Source organism: Heterocephalus glaber, unplaced genomic scaffold (genome assembly GCF_053883595.1).
Source record: "Heterocephalus glaber isolate CG9 unplaced genomic scaffold, H.glaber_assembly_v1.0 deba00001523, whole genome shotgun sequence".
NCBI classification, from domain to species: Eukaryota; Metazoa; Chordata; class Mammalia; order Rodentia; family Bathyergidae; genus Heterocephalus; species Heterocephalus glaber.
This window is the reverse complement of record NW_028258327.1, coordinates 32,008,530-32,021,328: the sequence shown is the minus strand read 5'-3', so window position 1 is coordinate 32,021,328 and position 12,799 is coordinate 32,008,530. Positions and strand designations below refer to the sequence as shown.

Here is a 12,799-nt window from a genome sequence, read left to right as displayed (position 1 = left end):
ATAATTATTAATGCATTCATAATCTATTTGACACTGAAGGAGTTTATACCTTAAAAGTATAGGTAGAATTAGAATGTGGTTTGGTTAAGACAACACACAAAATTCATTGGCCGGGGATTTAGTTCAGTGGCACCGAGCCTGCCTGGCAAGTGCAACGTCTTGAGTTTGATTCCCGGTACCAAAAAAAAACCCATTTCAAGATCCCCCAGTTTTAGAACGTGCAACCATTTATTAGACAAACGACTCCTATTCCCACTGCAGCAGCCTGGTCAGCCTCTGGCCCCTGGCTCCCTTCAGTGTCCTGTGTCCCGGGACTGAGGGCCTTCAGAGGGCAGCGTCGGGCTTTGCCCAGCGCTCTGTCCGCAGACTCACGCTTGCTCTGGGGCTTGGATCCTCCGGCTAAGGAGACAGCTACTTCCCTACCCTTGTGGGCATCTGTCGCCTAAACAACAACAACAAAAAATTCTAAACTTCACCTGCTCCCCCCCGCCCCCCCCAAAAAAACCTCTCCCGTGGTAGGTACTGAAGGGCGATGGCCTTCTACGGGTCAAGAGTGTGTCTGTCTCCCATTTCTCAGCTGGAAAAGTAAGTCCCAGGACTGTCCGGGTGGCCACCTTGGTAGCTTCCCTCCCCTCCGGGAGTACATGGGCCCGAGTGAGCTTTCACAGGGCCAGGGCACTGGCCTGCTTCCCTTTTCTCCTTGGATCTTATTAAGGTGTAGAGCTAAATCTTCCCCCAAAGTCTCACGATCAGAGGTGGGGCTTGAAGGTGACTGGCTCACCGGGGCGCTAGACTCAAGTGCGTTCTTCCATTATGAGTTCCCAGCTAAGGCGAGGCCTGGCTGGAGGTGGTCACTGGCCATAAGGCCCGGAAGCGGGTGTTCTTGACCTCCGCTCCTTCCTTTCTCTTGTTCCTGGCTGCCATGAGCTAAAGCAGCTGTTCTCTACCATGACCGTCCACTGTGCTGTTTCTGCCTAACAGACTGTAAGAGCAGAAGGAAGCCCTTTCTAAGCTTAAACATTGTGAAAGAAATCAGTTCTTTCTTCATAATAAATTAAAGCTCGAGTAGGCTAAAAATCAAAGCAGGCAAACTGGAAAAAAGAAAAAGGCCACTTAAATGAAATAGGCAAGATGTTATTCTATTTAATACATAAAGAGCTCATGCAAATCAATGCGCAAGAGATAAATGAGCAATGGATAAAATAGAGAATTCATGAGCAGGACATGGCAGCACACACCAGTAATCCCAGCACTCAGGAGACTGAGGCAGGAGGATCGCAGTGAGTTCAAGGCCAGCCTGGGCCACATAGGAAAACCCTGTCCCCAAAAAGGAACAGAGAATTCATGAGGTGAAAAGCAATAGTTTAATAGGTTTTAGAAATACATAGCCTCATAGCCATCCCTCCAATATGCAATTTAAAACAATAAGACACACCTTGGGAAAAATGAAGAATTTAGTTGTTTTTTTTGTTGTTGTTGGTTTGTTTTTCCAGTATCAGGGATCGAATTCAGGACCTTGTGCTTTCGAGACAGGTGCAGCGCCACTGAGCTAAATCCCCAGCCCTGAAGAATTTAGTTTTGTTTTAAAATGAGAATTTTTATTGCTGACAAATGTGGCAAATTGGGCATTTAAGTATATTGCTGGTAAGAATGTAAATAGTTAACACACATTTTGGAAAGGAATTTGGCAATATTCACCAGATACCTTAACTATTTGTTCCTGGAATCCAGAAATCCAGGAATTTATCTGTACTAGGGAATTTATTCTAAAGCAATAATTGCAAATTTAGAAAGCAAAACTTTAGGCTTAGAGTTAATCACTGCATTATTTGTTCTTTAAAAGAAGCTCAAATATATAATAATAAAGCAATAAAGTAATAATTATATTTAATATAACTCCTGGATATTTATGTTGTTATATGGGAATGAAATATACTCTCAAGCTAATGATTTTTAAAAGGGCATTAAAAATTGATTTAACAGGATGGCCTTGGTGGCACATGCCTGTAATTCCAGCTGCTCAGGAGGCTGAGGCAGGAGGATTGCAAGTTCAAGCCCAGGCCAGGCAACATTGAGAACCTGTCTCAAAATTTACAAATAAGAGCTGGGGATGTAGCTCAGTGCAAAGCCCCTGGGTTCAATCCATAGTACACACACAAAAAATTGATTTAACATGAAATCACAACTGTAATATTTAAAAATAAAAAAGCCTCTGCAGTGGTTTTTCTAGCAAAGAGAAAAAAGTATTGAGTATTCACTAAAGACAGTTAGCAATAATTGTGCCTTGGATAAACCTCATTGGCTACAATACTGGCACTGTGCAAAGCTTCTTCACTAATGACTAGAAGAATATAAGTCAATATGTTGGCAGTGGTTGACCTCGATGGTAAAATTTCTTCTTCTTTTGTTTTATTTTTTGAGACAAGGTCTTGCTATGTAGTTCAGTCTGGCATCAAACTCTCTGTGTAGTCTAGGCTGGCCTCAGACTTGTGGTAATCCTCCTGCTTCAGCCTCCCCCTTGCTGGTCTTACATGCGTGTGCCACCATACTTAACTAGATAATAAAATTTCTGCATTTTAGAACTTTATAACTTTTTCTAGTGAATGTAAATTACTGTTATGAGGGAGAAAATTACCTTTCAAAGAATTCATGACTTTGGGTAAATGACTTGCATGGTATAATTTTCCTTTGCTTTTACCAGATTTGTATTTTAATAGAAGATTCTGTGTTAATAAAAAAAAAAAAGAAAAGAATCAGCTCTGTGTTCCTCAACCAACATCTGAGCTCCTCTGCTGGGTTTTAAGTAGATAATTTGCTTTCATTTTAGTTATTTTCATGTCAGTTTGATGTTAGCAAGAAGACTGACTCTTGATGGTGTTTACAATGTGATGCTTCAGAGAGCAATCGTGTGGAATTATCTGTGTGGTTTCTGCAAGGGTAATAAACTGAGAGGTCCTCGGCTCTGTGCTTGCTGTAATGGACTTTTGTAACTTTTGTAGTGGTTTTGAAAATTTGGAATATGGAAACTGAATTGTATTAGGTCATCTAGAAATTCAGAGACTCAACTTTTATTAAGCATCTGTCTATTCTGTAGTGGTGGAAGGTGTGGGAGTTCATCGAGAGTTGGATGTATTTCTCAGTAAGTGCTGTAGCTCTTTGGACATAGACCTTACCTTACCCTCTTCAATCCTAGAGAGTCTCTGTACAAATCTGAAATTTAATGCAATGCCATGTAGAAAGCTCTAATTTAAATGTGAATCAGTGGATTTTTAACTTAATGAATGAATAGGGAGCTTTAAAGACAGACCACCTAATGAATGAATAAATTTATCAATGGATAAATGAATGTATGTGTGAATTAAAGACCCTCCCCGGGATTCTACTTAGAAACTGATAAAACATCACTGCTTCACCCAGCATCTTTACAAGTGAGATAAGAAAAGACAGAGAGAGAGAGAGAGAGAGAGAGAGAGAGAGAAGGCCCTGGTTTATGTTTCATCACTGCTGTCATTAATGAAACTTCTTGAGGAATAGCCAGCCCACAATGACCCCAAAAGCACTCTTCACATATGAGTGCTTCAGTGCTCTGTGGCTATATTTCAGAGCTGTCTAGAAACAAGGGTACTGTAAGTCAACTTATTTTGGGTGCTCACAGCCAGCAATTCTGCCTTCAATAAATGATTCATGTTAGAAAAGCACTAGAGTGCATTTGATGTCTAAGAAGTCTTGCTTCAGGTCCATTACGTCTGAATCAAGTCAGGGAAATTGCCTGGGTTCATTTGGCATCCCTGTATGAAAATCAAAGAAAAAAAAAGGAAAATCTAGCCATATTGATCCCCCACAGTCCCCGCACTCCTTAAAAGAAAATAAAGATCAGCAATGACAAAAGTATCCAAGAACTCAAGGGTCAAGGGCACTGCAGCAGCAGAGAGGAGGAGAGAAGAGTACCCAGCTATTGATGCCTGACACACAGGAGGAAAATAAAGGCCACTTACTTATTTCCCCCAAAACTAGCTCATCTGAGCACTCCATGGAAATGAGTTCCTGTACCCATGAAGGATGGCTCCTATGCAGTGCTTCTGATCTCTGCTGGTGCCTAGCCCCCAGGTGTGAAGGTCTGTTAGTGTCCATGCGCCAAAGCGCTAGGACACGTGGACAAGTGGCCACATTTCTGTCCCCCGTACTAGGGTTTGAACCCAAGGCTTTTGCACTGAGCTACATCACCAGCCCTTTTTGAATTTTTTTTTTCTTGGAGACAGTCTCATTCAGTTGCCCAGGCTGGGCTCAAGCTTGTGACCCTCCTGCCTCAGCCTCCCAGAGAGCTGGGATTACAGGCATGAGCCACCATGCCCAGCTCTCATTTCCTATTTTCTGAGCCATAGAATGGGGACTGATAACAGAGGCTGAAGCATATGCCCAGTAGAGCCCCTGGCCATCTCTCCTCAATGGTATCTCCTACCACTTTGTGGGCTCAGTGTCTCTGACAATATTTCTGACTGGCAGGTGAGGAAGCTGGGATTTCTAGAGGTCTAGTGACCAGACTGGTAGGACACACACAGCTGGTCATGAGTCAAACTCCGATGCCCTGACTCTAAATACTGGGCACTCCCTGTCTATACTCATTTATTCCACCAGATAGTGTCCTGGCTTCTGAGGAGGTCTCTAACCCAGGTGGCTCCTGGCCAGGTGAGATTAGCTCCCAGTCAGCATAACATTTCCTGGTGGGCCTGGGCACAGAACTAGCTGTTTGTAGGACTCTCTTGATCACATGGTTGGTTACCAGCCTCTGAGCTCTGGTTACTCTCCCTTCACATCTTCTATACTTTCGGAGATAGCTTATCTCTGAGGCTGGGGGCCTCCCCTGATATCTGTGGTTGGTGATTTCTGTTGGTTTCGAGCCTGCTTATGTGGCCAAAGATGGTGGCTTATCCTGTGTGAAATGGCAGTGGCCCTTCCTGATGGAGCAGCTGAGCCAGACCGAAGAGGTGGTCGGCCACCTTGAGTGGAGAGGAGCTGTACAGTTGTAGCAGCTTTCCTGGGTAAATGATGCCAGAGAATGGCTTGGCTGTCCCTGTCTGGTGGTTACATGATCACCCCTGTGGTCTCCTGGCCCATCCACTCATACAGCAGCAGAATTTGGGGTCATTTGGCCACACAGATGCCTGCCTCAAGGTCATGGAGAACTAAAAAGATTATGGTTGTGCCCCTGTCCCTTGAAGGAAATTTTCAACAAAGATTTGAAGTTTGCTCTGAGTCTTAATTTTAAAGGCTTTTTAATTTTTGTTGTATTTCTGAAATATTAAAGGTCTAATTTTACTCTAAAACTTACTTTTCGAACTCAAGAACTTGTGTGTCTGCCCCAGTAAGCCAGCCAGCCACACACGAGGCAGGCACACCTCCACCTACTGATTGTCTTCCTGTGTCCGTAGGTGTTGGAAGGGTGTCCTGGTCAACTTGGGGTCAGACTCCTTGAGATCAGGAAAAATAGGTGTATTCAGAAGTTATGAGGATCTGGGTCTCATCAACACTAGTTTTTCTTTCCCTTCCACAGGGTAGAAACCAGGCCTATATTGTGCACGCAATTCATTTTCTCAATGGGATGTGTACTGGGGGGCAGTGAACAGTTGTTACCCCAAGACTGAGGACTTTGAACTCCCTTGTTTGGGGTGGGAATGAGGCGCTAATCCCTTCCCTACAACTCGTGAGTGGGCACGGAGGGTCCTGTGCATCACTTCAGCTCAGGGCCAACCTGGAGTTGTGTCGATGCCAGAAGAAAGGGGAGGAGGCTGATGATGAAAGTCTCACTAGAACAAACAAATCCATCATTAGAGCCAGAAGTGGAGAACTTACTGAGCAAAAATGATGTGAGTTGAGGGTCCCTCACCTGAAATGCTTGGGACCAGAGTGCTCCTGATTTTGCAATATTTGCATGTACATAATGAGATATCTTAGGGTTATCAAGTCTAAATATGAATTTCACTTATGTTTTGTATATTCTTGTACATATAGCCTCAAGGTAATTTTATGCTTTTTTAAAAAAATGGTAATGGGGCTCAAATTAAGAACTTTCACAAGTCCCCAGCCTGAACACCCTTTTAATTTTGAGACAGAGTCTTACTAGGTTCCCCGGGCTGGGCTCAAATTTGTGATCTTCCTGCCTCCCTGTAGGGATTACAAGTGTGCACCACCACATCTGGCTTTATGCAATGTTTTGGCTTTAAATTTTGTGCAGGAAACAGTTTCAAGGAATAGAATTTTCCACTTAGGGCATTACCTTGGTACTTTAAATGTTTTGGATTTGGAATTTTCAGATGAGGGATGCTTCATCTGGAGGTGGGAGGAAGAGATAGCCGGCATGGGGAGGGAAGGCGGGGGCTTGATTAAGGAGGTACTCTGTGAGGCCGTGGTTCAGGCCCTGTCTGTGCATTGGTGTGTTTAGTCCCGGGACCAAGGATTAGAAACTCCTTGGAACAGTTGTACAAACTGAGGCTCAGCAGTGATCAGCTGCTTGCCCAAGGTCACTGAGGTAGCAAAGGGGGCTTGCTCTCCACAAATGCTCTCCCTCTCCAGCTCCAGTAAGGAGCACAGGAGTGACCTTGGGTGGGGCTACCGGTCCCACCCCCATTGCCATGGTGAGTAGAGGGGGTGCTTTCTACAGCCAATCAAGCCATCTCTTTTTGTTTTTGCCACCAGCTGGTGATGCAATGGTCCTCACTCCTGCCTTTGAGGCCCAGAGGGGTCCTCTGCTCCCCAAAGGAATAGCTCCCTGTCCACTGCCTCTGCCTCCAGGTACTTCCAGACTTCTTGGGTTTGCGACCCAACTCACAGCCATAGAAGTATGGTATCTGTCATGGTGATGAAGATCATAGCAACAACTTCAGTTCAACACACATCCAGCTCTCCTTTCTTAGCCGGAAGCATTATAATATTAATCAGAATATTCTAATTTAAAGCAGAAATGTGGCAGCCTATTACCCTTTTGAAAAATTAATTTTCCTATTTCATTTTGGTGTTTGATTTTACGGTATTGTAGTTTTTATTAAGCCTGGAGAAAAAGTTTTCAGAAACTTACTTAGACTAAACATACTTTAAAAATATACCTGCCACTGGATTCAGTGGTGCATGCCAGTAATCCCAGCTACTTGGGAGGCTGAAGCAGGAGGATTGCAAATATGAGGCCAGAGTGGGCAATTTAGGAAGACTTTGTCTCAAAAAAAAAAAAAAAAAAAAGCAAAAAAAAAGGACTGGTAGGGCACCCCTGAGTTCAAGCCTCCGTATAGAACAAAAAAAGTTATATGCTTTTTTAAAAGTCTCACACACCCTTGGTTTTTGGAAATGCAGCTAGCCATCTGGCCCTGTCAGACTGTATAAACACTGAGGTCAGAGTCCTCCAGTCCCCATGGAAAGCTGGATGAGGGTGTGGAGATGGTGGGGTGCTACATGACTGGTTTATGCCAGTAGCTTAACACCTCACCATCACCCCGGCCTTCAGAAATAACACCATGAACCAAAATGCAGACTGACTCTAGGAAGGCTGAAGGTCATGGTAACAGTCTGGTCATGTCAGGACTTTCCCTAGCCTAACTAACCCACAGTTTCTCCATCTACAATATAAGGGTGGCAATCCCTCCCAACGGGCTTGGTGATGACTGATGAGACAATAGACATGAAACATTTATTGTACTGAATCTGCTGCACTGATAATTATTCCAAAAACCTGTGACATTCAACTATAGTTTCATCTTCTAGGAGTTAAGGCTCCAAAAGGCCTTAGAGAAAACCTAATTTCATTTCTTTCCATCTTTATTTTTTCTCATGACAGAAAAAATTACCTAAATTGTGCATCTGTGTTTGCCTCTGAGTTTTGGTTTCCTTGGCTATAAAAGCTGTGTAGAATTTGTTTTTCTCTTAGGAGCTGTCCAGAACCAACTACTCAATATAAACTTAGGAGCACCATTTTTCTGTACGCTGAAGTTTTTATCCTAGGGTTAAATTTTGAAAAGGAACTAAGGCCTATTAGAAGACATAATGAAAAAATTGAGGATGATTTATGGCTTCTCTGAAGAAGCTTGTTTTGTTTTATGGATATCATGTACCATACGGGGATCATGGAAAAAGTACTGTTCTATAAAATTTTTAAATAAGTTAATTTTTTTTAGGCTTCTGCTGAACCATTAGCCTATGATGGCTTTTTTGTTTTCTTTTCTTTTCTTTTTTTTGGTACTGGGGATCATAGGATGGCTTTTTAATTGAGGAATTTTTTAGTTAGCAATGGTCCTGATGACAGTTAACTTCAGTGTAGAAGCTTTCTCTCATCTTTTATTTTGGGCTTAAGGCCAACATAACTGAAAGGAATCCAGAAACTAAATTTAGCCTGTTTGTCAGGACTAAGTGCTAAGTGACTTGTTTAGGTTGCACAAGTTCATGGCTGTCTTGTTGGAGCCTGGCTAATTCATTTAACTGAAAGTGGAGCCAATGGTCTGAATATTCAGTTCCCATAAATCCACCTCACTCACTTCTCCTGGGGTGACCCCCTTTCCTCAGGGACCCTGCTGTCCCTGGTGTCCCATAGGCCAAAAATTGGTCCAGAAGCAGAATTTTCCAGCTAGCCCTCCTTGAGCTGTGATTCTCTTTGCCTGCTCTCCGGCTTTCTTTTCTTTATTTGGTTACCCTGGGCCACTTGAGAACCTTCTCTGTAGGTAGGAGTTGGGAAGCTGAGGTGGAGTTGGATCCTTTAATCACCACAGAGGAAGAATGTGCAAAAAGAAGAAGCCACCCTTGGGAGAGCATCGATTGGCTCAGCTCAGAAGGGAAAGGACCCTGGCACTCGCCTAGTCAGCTACTTCATGAGGACAAGAATGCTGACATGGTAGTTCTAGGCCAGGCCCAGGCTCCAGGTGCCTGACTTGCATAAGTATTGGAGGGTGTGCACGTGTGTGATGTGCATGTTCATGCATGTGCATGTATGTGGTCATGTGTATGGGGGTGTGCACAAAGGTAACTGTTGTCGGTATTTGGGTTAGGCTTTCAGTTCTTTTTCTATACTTGATTTTGTACAGAATTTTCTATACTTGATTATCCTTTCTATATAATTTTCTACCCTTTATGCTGCTTATTTCCTGCTTTTTACATGGTTGCAGGACATCAAATAAGGGAGAATATGTAGTTGTAATTAGGGCTCACTTAATATTTAAATGAAAATTTAAGCTGGGCATGGTGGCACTTGCCTATAATCCCAACACTCTGCTTGGCTGAGGCAGGAGGATCACAGATTCAATCTCAGCCTGATCAATAGGGTGTGATTTTGATTCTAATGATGATGTTGAATTGGCAGGAATATTATTTTAGCAGTTCTTAGACTGATTTCTTTATAAGATAGCTTTGCCTCTTCTACAGCCCTGACCTGGTTGAATGCTATAGTGTGAATAAAACCGATCAATCTTTAAAAGCAAGCTATTGACAGTTAATCCCATTTTGGATTTAGCTTGTCTTCCTGAGAGTAACTAAAGTTCCTACTTATTTAATGGTTGCAGAACATCAAATAAGGCAGAATATGTAGTCATAACCAGGGCTCTCTTAATGCTCTAAGCTGACCGCTCTGTGTATCTGTTTAGAGAATAATTCAGTTTGAACTCCCCTAGGTGGATTCTGAGCTTTTTAAAAATTTGCTTTGTGTTTTCACCAACCTAGGCCAGGCAGTACGTGGTGCCATGTGTGTTACTGTCCATAACGCACTTCAGGAGTCCCATGGCCCAAGGGCTCTGTGCCTGTATTTGTGCATGTGCATCTGTCTACATATGTGTGTGTCTGTCTGCATGTGTTTGTGCAAGTAGCGTTCCATGAGTTCCATGTTGCTGGAGAAGTGAGTTCTGCTGGACTGCACCACAGCATAAGATTATTGCCTAGTGACAAAGATGGTGTCTGTGACTTCTGCAAGTGCATCGTTTCCCCGCTCCAAGTCACGGGCAGCAGCAAGTACAGTTCAGAATGAAAACATATGGGAAGGCATGTTCCGACATGCTCAAGCTACATCAGAGAAAGGCCAGCATCTAGATATTTAGTGAGAGGTAAAACAGACTCAATTTATATCTCACCAGATTTCTCAGAAATGCCAGAGGAATGAATATATCTTTGCTGCTTCCTCCATGCCTTCTCATTTTCTTTCAGGTAGGAAGAAACTCCCCTGTTCCCAGTTGCTCCCTGTTGTTGCAGGCACTGCAGTGTTTCAGATGTGTTTTCCTACTCGATCCTCACAAACACCTCACGCTGGTGGTGTCTTTCTGATTTTACAGATGAGGAAGCTGCGGGCTGGGGAGTTAAACAGTTTCCACAGGTGTAAAGTGGCTGAGCTTGTATTTGTTGCCTGAGCCGCCGACCCTCAGTGATCCCCCATGGCCCCCCAAGCTCTCAGCCTGTGCCGCCTTCTCCGGGGTGTCTGGGTTCCTTCCTGTGTCAGAATCTCTCCAGTCTGTTGCTGCTGGCTGGTCACCTATGTGGTCTTTCCTGACAAGTCAGCCAGTAGTGTAGTTTTCTTCAAGCATCTCCCTTTTGTCTTGCACCCATCTTTCAGCCATACATGCCTGGTTTCCAGGAGGGCAGAAATGGGGCCCATTGAGTTCTGTGCCCACAGGGGGTAGACCTCCTCCTCATCACGGAAAACAATGGAGGAATCACAGAGAAGAAATAAGAAAGACCACCAAAATGTAGCCACTCTTAGTAGAGTGCTATGGATACAGCAATACAAGTGGATGTGAATATGTATATATGCTTCTTTGTGAACTTCTTCCCCTTAATATATTCTAATATTCTCCCAACATTAGTGACAGTTCTTTATTTTTTCAAATAGCTATGAACTAATATAACATAGGCTCATAGCCAACAGTTCTTCAACGTGCCCTCAAGGACTACCAGGAACTTTGTCAAATGATTAGTTAAATCCAAAATCTGCTAAATTATCAGTAGCCTGGGAAGTAAGGTAATTTGGAATAAACTATTCTTCTTGAACCTAGTGACAGTTTCTTTTTTTGATGTTTAAAACATTCATGCAGGAATATTCTAGTGATGTATGTATTAAACTTATGGGTCAGACTCTAACTTTTGGAAAATTTAGATAAAGTATACAAATGGAGTTTTCCGGCATTTTCCTATTCTCTATAATTTCTCTTTAAAATATCTCCATGTTTTAACAGTCCCTTCTATATATTGCCTTTGCACACTGGCTTATAATTCAGATGTGCCACCTGGTGAGAAGCCTCCCTCCAGCCCCAGTGGTGTCACCTCTGCTGCTCCATGGATGGCCCGTGCTGGCCTCTGAGCCAGATGGCACTGTGTGCACCTGTTGAGAGGGGCGCCCAGCAGGACTGACATCCTTCACTTGACAGCCAGTAGGCCATTCGCGAGGCCACAGGATGACTTTTGGGAAAAGGCTAAATGGCACTTCGGAGTCCATTGTGCGCAGACCACCACTGAGTCTGCTCTAAATACCCCAAACGAGGTACAGGCAGGAGCAGCTTTGATTTTTTGAGCACAGGAGTTCTTCATTGTTGCCCTTGGTTATAAGAAATAACTTTGTTCACAAAAATACGACATGGAAACAGCTTCATAGTCATTTGTTGATTTACAAATTCCATAAGTTACTGATCTGATATTCTCAGAAATAACATAAAATTCCCTGCCTCATGTAATATCTTTCTAAAATGGATTTGTTGTAAAGAGTCTCCCCATAACTTTCGTGCTGAAAGGGGAATAGGCAAAGTATTTTAAAATATTTTCTCTCTAGCTATTTTAATCACTGCTCAGATATTTATACCATTTTTTCTTGGTCTGACACTAAATTGGCTAATTGCTACATTAGAAAAGAAAGCTTTCTTTTATTCAAGATGGGAAGGATGGTTGTCCCAAACTTTTATCAGCAGTAAATTTAAGAAACACATCAAATATTTATCCAATGGACTCCTCTCTATATAATTTGGCTTTAATAATGAGCCCTAAACTGTGTGTGGTGGGGCACGCCTGTAATCCCAGGACTCTGGGGGTAAAAGATTGCTGAGTTTAAGACCAGCCTGGACTACTTAGTGAGAACCCATCTCAAAAAAATCAAAATAAAGAGTCCTAAAGTCTGTTAAATTACTTAATAAACTCATAGCACTTTTTTCCTTTTATTTATTTATTTTGTGTGTGTGCGTGTGTGTGTGTGTGTGTGTGTGTGTATGGTACTGGGTTTGAACACAGAGCCTTTACACTAAACTACATTCCTAGCACTATTTATTTATTTATTTATTTATCTTGGATGGGACAAGATCTCACTAAGTTGCTAAATTGCCACAGCTGGGCTTGAACTTACAAACCTCCTGCCTCAGCCTCCTGAGTATCTTTAGATATGTGCTACCACATCTGTGCCTCCAGGTGATTCCTTGACTATTCTTTTTTTTTTTTTTTTTTTGGCATATAAATTTGAGAATGAGTGGATCAATTCCATTTTTTATTGGCATAACAAAATGCTAGAAGCTAGGTCATATATAAAGAAAAGATGTTTATTTACCTTGCCGTCCTCTGGGTTGAAGAGCACATAGCATCTGCTTCTGTTTGGCTTTGGTCAAGGTCTCATGGTGAGTGGCATCATGATGGTGGCCACATGTGAGAGCAAAAAATTATGTGGTCAGACTGGAAACCAGAAAGTGGACTAATCTCACTTCTTATAACAATGTACTTTTTTTTTCAATTTTTATTAGTACATGTTTGCAGTACATAATGATTATATTCCTGGTGGGAAGTTGCTACATTTACACAACACATCTTA

The 12,799-nt window shown here is 42.6% G+C and overlaps 1 protein-coding gene and 1 pseudogene across 5 annotated transcripts in view; one reads left to right on the top strand and one right to left on the bottom strand.

Annotated features, from left to right (window-relative positions):
* Positions 1-12,799, top strand: part of Agpat4 (1-acylglycerol-3-phosphate O-acyltransferase 4) — a 139,766-nt gene that overhangs the window by 16,011 nt on the left and 110,956 nt on the right. Inside the window, exon 1 of one of the 5 annotated variants that reach the window (XM_087188160.1) lies at positions 10,098-10,167. The exons of the other annotated variants lie outside the window; for them this stretch is intronic. The gene's annotated coding sequence lies outside the window, so the exon portion shown is untranslated. Of the gene's footprint in view, positions 1-10,097; positions 10,168-12,799 lie in introns of those variants that run through there. 5 annotated transcript variants of the gene reach the window in all.
* On the bottom strand, positions 2,180-2,328 carry LOC147825036 (U4 spliceosomal RNA; annotated as a pseudogene).